Raw genomic sequence first — 14,833 nt, 5'->3', positions numbered from 1 at the left:
TCTGGCAGCTCCATGCTTTCTTCTCTTCTTTTGTTTGCAGTTTGAGGGATGGTACCCAGGGCCTTGAGTATGCCACACACTGCTCTCCTGCTGAGTGGCACCCCTAGGCCCATCTGCTGATCTTTTGTGCAAAGCCAGGCCCTAGCTCCAGAGCTGGACTCCCCTCCCCAGCACTTGCCCACCTCTCTGACTCCTGCTAGCACCAGTCTGCTTCCATTTAGTGATAGCTGGGGTTCAAATGTGGTTCTGTGGACATGGTTGGGGAGAGGATAGAGGTGAAGTGGTCCCATACAATGGGACACCCCCATAGGCTGCCTGGGAACAGTGAGTGTAAGCCAGAGACTGAAGGGAGGCAGACAGCAGGTGCAGGAGATCAAGAAGGCATTCCCTGGCATTCCATGTGGCACCCTGGCCAGATGAAAGCCCCTGACAGGGACAGTAGACTTCCCAGAGGCTAGAAGAAAGGAAAATTAAATTCACACAGAAGGGAGTCACAAGGCCAGGTACAAAGGGCTTCCTCCTCTGAGGCCAGACCCAAGGGACCTGCCCAGCAGACTATGGGGTGGGGGTGGTGAACCAATGTGCCCAAGGTCCCAGGGTCCCTGGGTCCCTGGGGGAAAGCTCTGTACAGCCAGCCTCCGGATGTCTGGCTCAGGAATGCTTTCTCAGCCTGCTTGGCGGCATCCAGACACAGAGGGCAAGGCCACCGAGTAGCCTTTCTCCGCTTTTTAAAAAGCAGCCCATAATAGTCCCCTCCTGCGGCCTCAGGCCAGGGCTGTTGGTCTACTTCCTCCCGGGTCATGCTCTTCTCTGTGTACCCCGCACCATCCAACCATGTCCTAACGGCCCCCTTCAAGCCGCAGAAGTACTTAGAACCATAAATTAAAACAAATTGCATTTTAAAAAGTAAATAGGAGCCATTTTTTTTTATTGTGTAACAACCATTAATGAAGTATAGTCCCTGCGCTGTAATTGCCCAGAGACTAAAGTTCAATTCCTGCCATCCACGAAGGCTGGGTGTCACATCTACATAAGTGTAAATAAAGTTTCAGGCAGGATGAGGGGCTTGGGAGAGGGTCCAGCCTGCTGACCCCTTGGGGCAGGTCATAGAGTCACAGCCTGGAGCTGTACCCTGGTACTGATGTGTAGGGGATCCTGGGGCCAGTTGAACACAAAGAGGCGTCTCCCCGTAGGAAAGATCAGGAAGGGACTGAGACCAAGCAGGGTCCACCCACCCAGGAGGAATGGGAGACGCAGACCACACTTGGCTGCCTAAGGCCCTGAAACCCCTCCACAAGCAGGACACATACACACACATGCACGCACGCACGCACGCACGCACACACATGTTCTCTATCTGATCCCAGGCCAGCCACGTGCAGCAAGACCAGCTCGCCAGCCCTTCTGCCTTCCAGGGCAGAGGCACTTTTCTGGGCTCCCTGTTCCACTAGGGGAGCAGTGATGAGGGCCAGACCCTTCCTACACAATGACATGCTGGAGTCCCCAGGGGTGCATGGAGCCAGAAGCTGGGGTCAGGTCTGTGGGTAGCAATTTCCATGGACAGACAAGGGAGCAAGTCACTGTCCTTTCTTGAACCCACTGCTCAGCACTCCATATGGGGATAGGGGACAGCTACCCGGTTTGAACTGTGGGGGGAGGGTGTCCCAGGCAGAGACGGACACTGAGTAGACACCACAGTGGCCTGGCTTTCCCCTCCCCCAGGGCTGCAGGCCTCTTAATGTTTAACTTGCTCTGGGCCAGTGCTGACCCCCAAAGCAAATAGGGGCAGGCTTCCTGCGAAGGAGGCACCTCTTCCCAGTACCAGGCAGCTAGCTTCTTGGGACAGAGAGTGGGGAAGAAGTGTCTTAAAGGAGGGCCCTGGTAGGCAGTTACTTGGAGTGGGCTGGGACAGCCAGTGTCTCCACAGCCCCCACTGATGCTGGGACACTATTAACTTCATCCATCTTCACGGTCCAGAGAGCTATGACCTCTCCCCAGGAGTGATTGTGGCCAGAGAGTGGCATGCAGAAGTGGCCCACAGGACCCCAAGGCCTGGCGGGTTCTGAAGGCCAAGGACGGGGCTGGGCGCCAGCAGGGAGGGGGCTCACACTCCAACAGAGGGCAGAGGTGTCCCTGGAGAGAGCAGGAGAGGGGGCTTCCTCCAGAAACCCGCTGAGCTATTGTTACACTTTCTGAGGCCAGGGAATGTTTCCAGGAGACTGTGACAACCAAAAATAATAATAATGCCCCTCCCCCAGCAGCAAGAATTCCAGAAAAAACAGCTGTTGCCGTTATCACCCGAGGAAAAAACAAGGTCAGGCACTGCGAAGATTTAATTTAAAGTGTGCCCCTGCAGCCCCCGCACCAGCCAGCATGCCCGCGTCCTGGCCACGCGCGGGTTCGGGGCCTGTGTGGGCCGTGGGGCACCCAGGCTGTCCCTGCAGCTGGGGACGGATAGAAGGCTCCCAGAACGGCGGGGGTCTCTGGTCTTTGGGATTTGAAGTGACCGCAGGCAGGCTGCCATTGTCCCCAGCTCCTGGGGGGCTAAATCAGTCTGCAACAAAGCTCCTGACAATGGGGGAGGGAGGCTGTCAGGAGAACTGAATCCGGCTTTAATCAGAAGTGATGGCAGAGTGAGCCTCGGGCCACAGCAAGGCGACTAAGACCCTTTTCCTAGTCAGGCCAGGTGCTCAGAAGTGGAGGGGATAGGGGACAGCTGTCCATGCTCGGAGGCAGAGGCAGGGTGGGCCCGTCTTGGAAGCCCCTTTCACGGACGCTCACTCCTGAGGGAAGGCACTGGCCGCCAGGCCGAGAGGGTACAAGTGTCAGAAGGTGTTGCACAGTGGGTGCTGGGGCCCCTCGTGCCGCCACTGACTGGTAGAACAGAGCTGTTTTACAGCAAGCAGCTCCGAAGACTCTGGGCAGCGCGGGTCTCCTGCACGTGGTGCAGCCCAGGGTGGGCAGAGGCTTCCGGCCCTTAGAGCCCAGAGATCCTGGGGCTGTGCCCAAAGATCCCTGGGTCGCAGCCCCGGGGACTTCACAGCGTGGGACGATGCAGAGGCACAGCTTGGCCTTGGCGAGGAGTGGTACCGTGTGCGCTCGGCCCACAAGGCTTCCAGGTCCCCAACCAGGTCGAGCTGTGTCCCGGCAGAAATCAACAAACGCCATTAATTCTCAGTATATTCCAAATTGGAGAGTTGGGGGTGAGGAGGAAGGGCGGAGGGGGGAGGGGACGGGCTTGAACCCATTGGTTTTTTTTACTTTAAAAATTATATATTTTATGTCACAAACGCTTTTCGTTAAGACCACAAACATCCAATTTGGCTTGGCGTAATAAAATCAGCCGGAGCTCCCTTAAACGGAGCCATTGCGGAGAATTAAGTTGTGAAATCTAATCTATTATATCCATAAAGGAGAATGCTTTCATTGTAAATTCAGGTTATAAAGAAACTATACCTAGGCCACCAGCCTCCCTTTTGGATTTGCTACTTGAAGACTTATCAAATTACTTCAGAATGTTGGGCTACCCTCTCCATATCTCAAGGCAACAAAAATTAAAAGTGGCAACATTTCTTTTAATAGTACAAAAGGTCAGAAAATCTGCCACAACAAGGAGATATAATTTTAAACCCCCCCTCCCACTGTTGGGAAGCGCCCTTACTATTTTCCCAATTAGAGTTTAAAAATCTAAATGCGACAAGACCAACTTCTTTCTAGCTCCGTATGGGGGGCGGTCATCTGGAGCGAAGTCCCGGGTGGGCCGCACGTGCGCCCCGCAGAACACCTGCGGGATCGGGGTGGGGCGCCCACTCCCCACCAAGCGCGCCCAACCACTGGCCCGAGGGCGCTTGGCTGGCTTGGGCAATGGCCAGGCCAGACAAAGGAGTCGCCCACCAGGGGTTTATCTGCCCCTCACCCTTCTGGGAAATTGTCCCTCACACACACACTCCACTGGCAGCTTGGAGTGGGGAAGACGCAGCCCTTAATAATATTTATTTGGTCTTACAAACGGGACAGGGATATTTATTGTCCTTCCCGAGCTGACCAGAAGTCGGGGTCACTAAAGACCCTCCACCTTAGCTCCCGAAGAGAGGTGTTTGGGGGCGACGGCGAGGAGATCGATAAGTTTCTAAATTCCCAGGGAACTGGAGGACGCGGCTTTTGTCAGGCCTGCGAAAAAGATTTATGAGGCGCCGGCGGAGTGTCGGGCTAGCTTCGTCCAGGCTGCCAGCGCACCCCGTCTAATCTTTGATTTCCATCTAATTATTTTTTTTCCTGCCACCTCCGACTCAGTGTCCGGAGAGGCGAACAAAGAGAGGGGGATGGGACCGCATGGCATCTGTGCAGGTTGGCCGGGGAATCCCCCCTCCTGCGGGTACCCCGCAGTGCCCTAGGCCCGCGGCCTGTGCGGGTGATGCAGGAAAAGGGGTGGCCTGGGGCCGCGAGGGACCCCGCTCCGCAGCGGGGCCTGGGCTAGCGAGCGAGCGCCGTCTCCTCGGGTAGGGCCCGGAATCGGAGCAGGCCGCACTGCACCCGGCAGGCATCCAAGGAGGGATCCCAGAATTGCCCACCAGCGGTGGGAGCACAAACAAAAAATTTACCCTAAATTTAAATTAAGGTGGCCGTGGGGGCGGGGGAATAGACGGCTCAGCCTTTGGCAAGTTTCTTTGCTCCCGGCTCAGAAAAGTATCCCTCCCCACCACCAAGAGTAAAGGAAGAGAGAAATTTGGGTTTTCGCGTTGGGGAAAAAATAATCCAAAATGAAAAATGATTTTATTGGTCACCACCCATAAGTCAACTAAAAACAGGGATAATTAGAGTGTGGGGAATTAGGGGGACCATAAATCTGCGGAGCCCTTTCCACCGGAGTCGGGAGCGTTTATAGCTTTAGTTTTATTTGAGAGAAATGAGGTCCAGGGCTTTGGTGGACGCGGGTCCGCACCCCGCGCGCCACGCGGGACCGAAAGACAACGCGCGCCCGGGGCTTTGGTCCGCGGAAGGAAGGTGGTCACATGGGCTGCGCGCCTTGCTCCAAAACGGCTCCTTCCCAGGCCCGGGTCCTTTTCTCTCCCCAGCCCAGAAACCACATTTTGGGACGAGCGGGCGAGTCATTTTCCTCCCTGTCCAGACTCCAAGAAATATTCCTGTGTGCCTCGGTCGGGTCTGGGAGGCGAGGGATTTTTGTTACATGCTCCATCCCACTCAGGGTTCCCAAACTCCCAGCCTATCCTACACCCTTCGCCTCCGCCTTTTGTTCTCATTTACTGGGGGGAGGGGAAGAGACCACAAATTACTCCCCCTACATATCTTCGCCAAATTACTTAATTTTCAATCTTTGCGAAACGGCCAAGAGTAAATTTCATTCCATAGGGGTTTTCATCCCACCGACTGGAGAGTATTTTCCAAATTCCCACACAGCTAGGACCCTTCTCCTCTTCTGAAACAGACTTCCAAAGAAACCTCCCCAAGCAAACATCATCTAAAATCCTATTAATCAGGTAAGAAAGTGGGCAGAGCCCTGGCTCAGCTGTTTCTTAACTTTGGCAAGGGAAAGTGAATTCTCTTTTTTTAAGGAACTCTAAAAACAAAAGCTCCTTTCCTTCGGTTTCTCTTCAATCTTCCCTTTTTTGGGGTTGTCCTTCTTAAGAACGGGGGCGGGGAGACCTGAAGGTCTACAGTCAGAAGAGTTCGCCCCCAAAAAAACGATTCTCCAAAAATTTCTTTTGTTTGAAGTGGGCATGGGGGAGGGGAAGGAGGCTGCTCCAGTCGGACAACCGACCTCCTCCGACCAGAAAAGACCCCAAAGTCCACAGGCCTCTCCTAGCTGCAAGCCCGGGGTGTCTAGGACCGGGAGTGGGTCGTACCGGGGCGACAGGAGCTGCTCACCCGGCAGCCGCCAAGGTCGAGCCTTCCCTGCCCGGGATTCCTTCGACACTTCCTTTCAAATCGAGCCTGCCTGCTCGGAACAGAATCCGAGTTTTCCAAGGGCAGGGGTGGAGACGACTGCAGAAAGAAAGCTTGCTGTACCAGCTGAGGCCCAGGCTGGGCGCCGTTTCGTTGGCGAATTAAATGCCACCGGGAGAAAAGGGACGCAGATTTCCACTGGGCCCTGTTCCTGCTGGTCTCGGGGTGAGGGTAGATGGGCGCCCGGGTGAAAGCTCTAGTAACACCACGTGGGGCGTCCACCCTGCAGAAAGACACGTTTACAGCGAACGGCTCCTACACACCAGCCGGGTTTATTCATTCCCTCCCGAGAGCGGGCTCCGGGCGCGCGGGAAACAAGGAAAACGCACGTACCTGGCGGTGCTCCGAGGGCGGCCTCGCGGGCCTTCCGCTGGCGAGGGGCCCCTCGAAGCCACTCCCCACCCGGCTAGTGGTCCCACGGCCCATCCCTCCCTCCCCGGCGACGCACCCGCCAAGCCAACTCTCCAGGAAGCGCAAGAAGCCGGAGACCTGGCCTGCCTTCGTGGTCGCCGCACATCCCGCCCGTGATCCGCAGAGGGTCCCCGCGGGTCCGGGGGGGACTCCGGGCCCGGGAGCGGCGCAAGGGATGCCGATCGGCGGATCCAGTTGCAGGCTCGGCCCAGCCTTCTGCGACCGGGCTCTGGCATTCCCGGGTTGGCGGGCCCGCTGCAGAGACAGACACGGAGCTTTCGGGGAAGAAGGGGCGGCCGCGGTCCAGGTAGGAGTCCCCGGGCGGGAGGGGTGCAGGGTGGAGGGGCAGGCGGGCGCGGGGCACCCTGCGGCCGCAGCCCTCCGGGGCGCCCCGCCCCCACCGCCCCACCTCCGTGAAGGACAGCGCCTCCGCCCGCCGCGATCCCCCCTCCCTCCCGCGCGCGCAGTGGCCCGCGCACGCCCAATCACCTCCAACCGCCGCCGATCCCTTTGTCTGGGCCGCCGTAGCAGGCCAATAGGATCGCTTGGGGGCGCGGGCGGCACGCGGGTTGATCAATGGGTGCACTCGAGGGCGTGGCTTATGAGGAAGCGCTGCGGCCCGAAGGATTCGTAGGGCGCCCGCTGCGGGACTAGAGTGCGGAAGGCCGGTTAGGGCCGCTGCTGCCGGGTTCTGCTCTTCTGAGCCCCGTACTCTATCTATCAAGATAGCACCCGAAAGCCAGCAGGGGGACGTGGGAGGGGACGTCGCAGTTGCAGGAAGCGGGGACGGCGACTTGGAGAGGGTCAGCCCCGCGGCCTCAGAGGACTTCGTCCAGAACAGCCCATCGCGCCCTGGAAGGACACGCGAAGTGCAGGCGACACAGCCTCCCGGGGGAAAGGAGTGCGTTGTCCGTAAATCAGTGTTCCGCTTCGAAGTCACCGGGCTTCTTCAGGCTCATACTCAGGGAGTGCCTGTGGGATTGGTGGCTGATGTCCCAGCCTTACCTAGGAGGAGCAGTGGCCCCTCATTTCCTGAGCTAAACAGCCAGTGCCGGGGAGCAGACCTGGAGGGGACCACAGCCAAGGCTTCGCAGATTGCTGCTCGGGGCCTCCTCACCCCACAGCTCCTATACACCGGGTAAAGCCAGGGTTTCACCATTGCCCTCCTGTGGGGAAGTGGGGGTGGAGATAAACCCCAGAGGGCTGGCTTCTGACTTTTCTCCAATAAAGATTGCTTAGGCGGGCTGCCTTGTGCCCAGAGGAGGACTGTGGTCATTTCTGGCCTCCTGCATCTCGAGAAAGAGAATCCACAGCCTATGGGTTTCTGTGGTCCCAGGCCTTGGTGAAGGTGTTTTTCAAACTTTCCTTGGTTCCCAAACCTTGGCCCCAAGTGAAATCACAAACAAACCAAAATAGAAGAGGAAACGGAAACAGAGCAACATAGTGGACTCGGTGATTAGGATGGACCCGGAGATTAGGATGAGCCCTTTGCTGTGAGATCCAGTTTGTGGGGCCAAGGGAGAAGTGAACCCTGGTGTAAATAAGGTGTGGCATGGTGGAGCTGGAGCTAGGAGAAGAATCTGGTCACAAACATCCCAGGACCTGCCAAGGGCTCAGCCTGAGCAGGTTCATCCCCCATGCCCCTGGCCCCATTGTCACCAAAGTCACCATCCAGTTCTTTGTTGCCAAAACCACTGGACAGTGACCTCTAAGGCTCTGAGGGTCATAGGGATCAGCTGTTCCCCAGGAGACTAAAGGTAGCCTGGAGAGCAGGCAGGGGCTTCCAGCAACCTGACCTCGTCCAGTCACCACTGCATTTCACAGACCCAGATCGATATGGCCTTGAAGATGCAGCTCCCAGGGATTAAGCATCCAAGGCCTGGAACCTGAACCAGTTTAGAGGCCTCGAAGGGATTGAATCAAGATATAGGTTTGGACAGTTCCTAACAGTCTCTGTTCCCACCCTTGAGCCCAGGAAATGATAGAAAAATGTTAAAACCCATTATAACCAGAGAACTGGAAGCGTACCTGGGGACATGAGTAGACTGTCACAGGGGCTGGAGAGGAGACCACAGGTTTAGAGCTGGCAGGGATGGTAGCTTTGAGGTAGTCATGCTCAGAGGCTTCCCATCACCCATACCAGAGGGTTATTGGGGTAGAGGCCAAGCCCTCCCTGGCTGTGTTCAGCTGGGGACAGTGGACAAGACATCCTATTGGCAAGTAGCACCTGGAAAGATCAGAGAGTCCCCTGTCCTCACGCCCAGCACTGATGCTTGCAGCAACCTGCCTGGCCTGCCACAGTCTTGAGGCTGCTGAACACTTGCTGATGGACCAACAGAACCTCACAACCTGAGGTGACACATCAGGTATGGCTCCCTGGGGTGGGGATGTAGATTGACCCTTCCAGGGTTCCCTAGCAAGGGGTGTGGCCATGCAGCCAGTTCTGCTAAAATGAGTGGCCTTGGTGCTCCCCCGGTGTCTCCTCTCTGCCGCTGTCTCCTTTCCGCAGGCTCGAGGGCCTGGGTGCCCACAACCAAAGTAAACCAGCAGTGAACAACAGAACTACCATCAATCTGGGTGCCGAGTGGCTTGGGCAGTCAAGACCAAAGTGGAACCGTGGCCACGCTCTCAGAGAGGAAGGTGCTTCCCTTTTGTTTGGGCTGTTATGCCAGGCTGTATATATCAGCACCATCAAAAGTACAGTTAATTTAGCTCAAATTGATCTCAGACTAAATAATTCGACCTGGTTCTTGAATTTTATATCCACTTCCTTGCAATAGCCTCTGGGTGGGTGGTGGGCACACCCCTCTCCTTGGCTTTAGTCCTGGTATTGTGGTTCGCTCTGGCCAGTGGGATGTTTCAGATGTGAAGTGATCAAAGGTGTGGAATGTGCTGGCAAGGCCAAAACTGCCCCATGGCACAGTGGAGAATGAATCATATGGCGATGGGAAGACACTGGTCCCAGGAGGCACGAAGCTGGAGCAGGTGGCAGCTCACCTTACATCCCAGAACCCAGGTCCAGCCTGGCTTGGTGGGCTCAGCTGGCTGGGAGGCACTCACTGCTGTTTTAAGGTAGAATCCTCATTGCTGTTTTAAGCCACTCTGGGGTGGTTCTTTATGAAGCATCATGGGGACAGCTGACTAAGAGGCCTGTGGGATTAATGCTGAAGTCAGTGTACAGGGCACTGGAGGGATGGGACCCTAGAATATGTGGCATCAGCTGAGCACTGGGGAAACTGGGCAAGGGGTAGGAAAGAGCCAGAACCTTAGTATGCTGGCTGCTATTGCGGCTCTACCCGGTCCTGCCAGAGAGACAGCAGCCCAGAAATGTGGGCTTGCTGGTTGGAAGAGGCACTGTTTATACCTCAAACAGTAGGAGAGAAGATTCTTATTGCTTCAAGGCCGGCAGCAGAGACAGCTCAGTCAAATAAGAGGGCTTAGGCCTGTGGCAGAGCTCAGATTAAGAATCAGGTTGCCGAGAAGGGATCAGATAATTGAACACGACCTGGGCTGTCAGTGGGATCAGTGCAACTAGGGAAGCTGCATCTGGATCCAATGAGCAGACCCTGGCCCCTGGCCACGCCAGGCTGCCACAGGGTCTTCCTCTTGAGGTGACCTTCTCTGTGGTGACCTTTTCCATGTGTGGGAAGAAGCAAGGGTACTCCTGAATACCTGAAGGCCAGAGGGCAGGCTGGACATCCTGCTGTCCACCCAAAGCAGTTCCTCTTCTCATGGGACACCTGTCTGCACCACCTCCCTGGGCCCCTATGGTAGATGAGCACCAGTTTCAGGCTCACACAGTTGTCCTGTGGTTTCCCTTCCCATAGAGTGGGGGCAGTCATGCACAGAAGCCACACTGATGATGGCAGAGCAGCCATCACCTCTGGGACCTGAGTGGCTATGTGGAGCACACTGCCTCAGGTCAGCAGTAAATAAACTGCTAAGGTGTGTGACGTGGAAAAGCCAGAGCTGGGCGTAGTAGCCCACTTGTGTAATCCCTGGTACTTAGGAAGCTGAGGCAGCAGAACCACACTTTAAAAAAAAATTAATTAAGTTTATTGAGTACATTTTAAGTATAATGATCACATTCATCATGGGGAATTTGTACCTGTACATGGTATATCTTGGTTCTCTTTTTTCCCCTTTTCCCTACCCTCCCTTCAACCTCTCTTCCCCTCCATATTTACAAAAGCTTTGTTTCCATTTTTCCTTTTTTTCACGTTTTTTTCTTTTCACTTCCTTCCTTTCCCCACCCTCATCCTCAGTTCCCCTTCCCATTTGAACATTTTCTTCAAATTTCACAATATTTATTATAAATTTTGAGGACCACAAATTTTAAAGTCCAATCTGGGTAACTTAGTGACTTTGCAAGACACTGTTTCAAAATTTTTTTAAAAAAATTTTAAAAGAGCTCGGGAGGTAGCTCAGTGTGAAAACCCTAGGTTCAGTCCCCAGTACTGGGGTGGAGGAAGCAACAGTTTTTACAACACACAGAATATTTCAAGACAGCACTAATAATATGTTCAGAGAGAAAAGACAGTTTTTGTTTTTATAAAAAAATCTGGGGACTGGAGGTGTAGCTCAATGGTAGTGTGTGTTTAGCATTTGTGAGACCCTGGGTTCAGTCCTCAGCACCAAAAAAGAAAAGAGAAAACAAAGACTCTAAAAAGAAAAAAAATACAAAAATCATCAAAATAAAAAAGCTGGGGAAGTGAATGCTCAGATGATTTTTGCTTTCTTCTTTACAATTTTCTGTATCAATTTCACAAGAATATATTATTTATATACTCGAGAAAAATAAAACCATGTTCATTTGAGAAAATAAAAATAAGCCTTAAAAGATACCTTCTAACAGTCAGCTAGGTATCTTGGGAAATAAAAAATTGGAGACTGGAAATAAAAATGCTCACTAGGTGGGGCAAGGAGTGGAATGGCCTCAGCCGAGCAGTGGCCTTGTGGGCTGGAAAGTCAAGCTGAAGAATTCTCAAGGCCAGAGACGAAAAGGACAAAACATGTAAGTGTGAAGCAAAAGTTAAGAAACATGGCAAATGGGCCCATCGTTTCCTACATCCACTTAAATGGAATTCCAGAGGAGAAAGAAAAGAAAAGGAACTAATAAAACTGTCCAAGGCTGGAAGAGAAACACTCAGATAACACTGTAGAATGCAGGAAAGAAAAATAAAAGTTCCCAGTACGGGAAAAAAACAGAAGAAAAAGCCCGACATCTGCTGTGGCAACTTGAGATTCGGCAACAATGGAGGGGCACCTTCACAGTTCACAGGGACAAGGATCACAGCCTGTGATCCCAGGCCAGCCCTAACAGCCTTCAGGGGTAAGGAAAAACAAACATTGTTTTGGTCATGCCAAGTGTGCAGAGTTTATTTCCAACAAATACTATCTGAAATAATGACTGGATTATGTGCTCTAGCAAAACAAAAATAAATAAACCCAAGAGGAAGGCAGGGAACCCAGGAGCCAGGAAACTGATGCTTATCGGGGCACCCGTGTTGGGAAACGCTCTTGGCAGGCTGGGAGGAGGCTCCAGATGACCTCAGAGTGGACAGAGGCAGGAGAAGGAGGAGGGGAATAAACAGCAAGAAAGGCCGGGTCTTGCCAATGGGATTACACAGATTCCGGTGAGTTCTAGATGGGTCAGAAGGTGTAAATTCAAGTACATAGTGAATATATAACCCTGAGGCTATGATGCAAGCTCAGGGGTAGAGCATTTGCCTAGCGTGGGCAAAGCCCTGGATTCCATCCTAAGTATTGCAAAAAACTATTTTAATTAAATGAAATGTAACCAGTAGATAAAAAGAACATGATATAAACCTTCCCAACAAATGGAAGAGACAGCTTGGCATACGTAACCAAGGTGGGGGAGGGGGTACGCAGAAGGACAGAGAGCATAGTGACTGAGGCCAGTGCCAGGCACCAGGAAAAGTCCAAGTGTATTAGTAATTACAAGAAATGCTAACGAGTTAGTCATGGAACAAAAGACAAACACTTGGCTGAGATACAAATTTAGAATCCTGAATCGGGCATGGTGGAATACCTGTAATCCCAGCACTCAGGAGGCTGAGGCAGGAGGATCACCATGAGTTCCAGGGCAGTCTGGGCTACATAGTGAGACCCTGTCTCAACTACCACCACCACAACAAAATGAAAAAAATTCAGAATCCAGACAAACTACTGAACTGACCTACTCTAGCAGCTGCCCACTCTGGTCGTTGCTGTAGGTAACCTGGGTCTGTGGAAAGCTCATGGGGAGAATGGGGGTCCCAGCCCTTGGATAGGACAGTATTATTTTGTTTCCATTGATGTCTCACTAATACAAGGGCTGATCAAAAAATATGGTGTGTGTTAAAATTTTTAAAATTTATTACAGCTGGTCTATAATTGCAATACTGTGAGGCTGAAGAGGAGGATTACAAGTTTCAAGGCCAACCTGGGCAATATATTGACTTAGTGAGCCCCTGTCTCAAAATTTAAAAAGGGCTGTGCCTTAGTGTGAAGGCTCTAGGTTCAATTCCCAGAAACACAAGAGAATAAATAATAATTAAAGAAAATAAAAATTTATTACAATAAAAGACACATTGTCATTAATCCCCCTCAAAAGACTCTCCCTGGATTTGAACTTATCCCATCATCCTTGCCACTCTGAAGCAGTTCCTGAAGTCCTCTTTCATGAGTGTCTTTATGAGGTTTAATTTTTTAAAAATACAGTGGATGCTGCTACTAAGTGCCACCTAGCAGCAAAGGCAGATTCACAAAAACATTACAGTGTGCCTTCATCCACCTTGTTCACCAGGTCTGACACCATGTGACTTCTGACTCTTCCCCAGAGTCAAACTGATATGAAAGTAAAGTGTTTTGAATCGATTCAGGAACATTGAGGCAACCATGACAGTGCAACCAAAGACACTCATGAAAGAGAACTTCCAGACCTGCTTCAGAAAGTGGTAAGAATGATGGGATTAGTGTGTTTAAAGAAAGGGGATATTTTGAGGGGATTAATGGCAATGTGTCTTTTACTTTTAATTTTTAAAAATTTAAATATTCACAGTATCTTTTGATCACACCTTGTGCTTCGCATTCCTTCACCGAGTTAAGGACAACTAAATATTTTCAAATCAACCTGCAATTATTACAGGGATCTCTGTCAGTACTTGAAAATTCTGGTAGATTTCTTTTTTTTGGTTTTTTTGGGTTTTTTTTCCGGTACCAGGAATCGAACTCACAACCTTCCACTTGCCAGGCAGGCACTGTGCTGCTGAGCTAAATCCCCAGCCCCTCTGGTAGATTTCTAATGTGTCAATAAAAGAGCACGTCACACATCAGAACTTTTGTGATACAAACATATAAAATATATACAAAAATCATATAAATGCTTTGACTACTGTGTTTCATTATAAGTTTCCTTTAAAAAAATCTATGTGTTTTCTTTCATGTATTTAAATACATTTTGAGAAGGGGACCTAAGACTTCACCAGGTGCCAAAGGTTCTAGCCAATCATGGTGATTCTGCAGCTGTGGCTAGAGCCAGGTTGGATGGACTTGACCCAGTTCAGCACAATGGACATCAAGGGACCTTTGTCACCCAGCTCCAGGACAAGTATTTAATTTGTGCTAGGGCACCAGCAGACATGCTCCCTTGCCCTAGATCCTTTGGATCAGGGTAAGAGGCCTGCAATTACCACTGACCTCTGCCCAGCCCCAAGCAGGATTGACACTTTTCCTGTTGCTGAGCTGGAAGGACCCTGGAGACCCTCCCACACCTCTCAATGCCACCCCTACTGCCTGCTCATTCTATTTCATGAAACTACAGAACATGTATTTTGATGTCAGTGGAAGCTCCCACACACCTACCTGAAAGTACCTTGGAAATACTAGCAGTGAGAAAGGCAGAAGGCAACCCCAGCAGATACCTGTTGCCTGTCTTGGGTGGTGGTTATATGTGTATTTGTTATATGAGGATACACAGGCAGGTACATTTCAAATAGGTGCACTTGGCTGGGTGCACTGGCACACACCTATGATCCCAGCTACTCAGGATGTATCCTCAGGTTGAATTCCAAGAACTAAAAAAAAAGTACACTTTGGGCCAGGTATGGTGGTGCACACCTATAGTCTCAGCACTCAGGAGGCTGAAGCAGAAGGGTCACTACAAGTCTGAGGCCTTCCTGGGCTACATAGTGAGTTCAAGACCACCCTGAACTACACAGCAAGACCCTCTCTCAAAAAAAGTATATTTTGATAGATGTATATCATATCATTGGGCTTCAATAAAAAGCTATGCCAGCCAGGTATGGTGGCACACGCCTGTAATCCCAGCACTTGGGAGGCTGAAGCAGGAGGATTGCTATGAGTTCCAGGCCAGCCTGGGCTACAAAGTGAGCTTGAGACCAGCCTGAACTGCATAGTGAAATTCTGTCTCAAAAAGACAAAAAAAAAGCTATAC

At 51.9% G+C, this 14,833-nt stretch overlaps 1 long non-coding RNA gene across 1 annotated transcript; it reads left to right on the top strand.

Moving 5' to 3' along the window:
- Nucleotides 1-6,849: 6,849 nt before the first annotated feature.
- Nucleotides 6,850-9,124, top strand: LOC102006691. The gene is made up of 3 exons (XR_264324.2): nt 6,850-7,513; nt 8,655-8,741; nt 8,885-9,124. It is a non-coding gene; the product is annotated as an uncharacterized LOC102006691 (long non-coding RNA).
- Nucleotides 9,125-14,833: the final 5,709 nt, after the last annotated feature.

The sequence above is a fragment of the Chinchilla lanigera genome, unplaced genomic scaffold (genome assembly GCF_000276665.1).
Source record: "Chinchilla lanigera isolate Chin_1 unplaced genomic scaffold, ChiLan1.0 scaffold00105, whole genome shotgun sequence".
NCBI lineage: Eukaryota > Metazoa > Chordata > Mammalia > Rodentia > Chinchillidae > Chinchilla > Chinchilla lanigera.
This window is presented reverse-complemented; position numbering and strand designations above follow the sequence as displayed.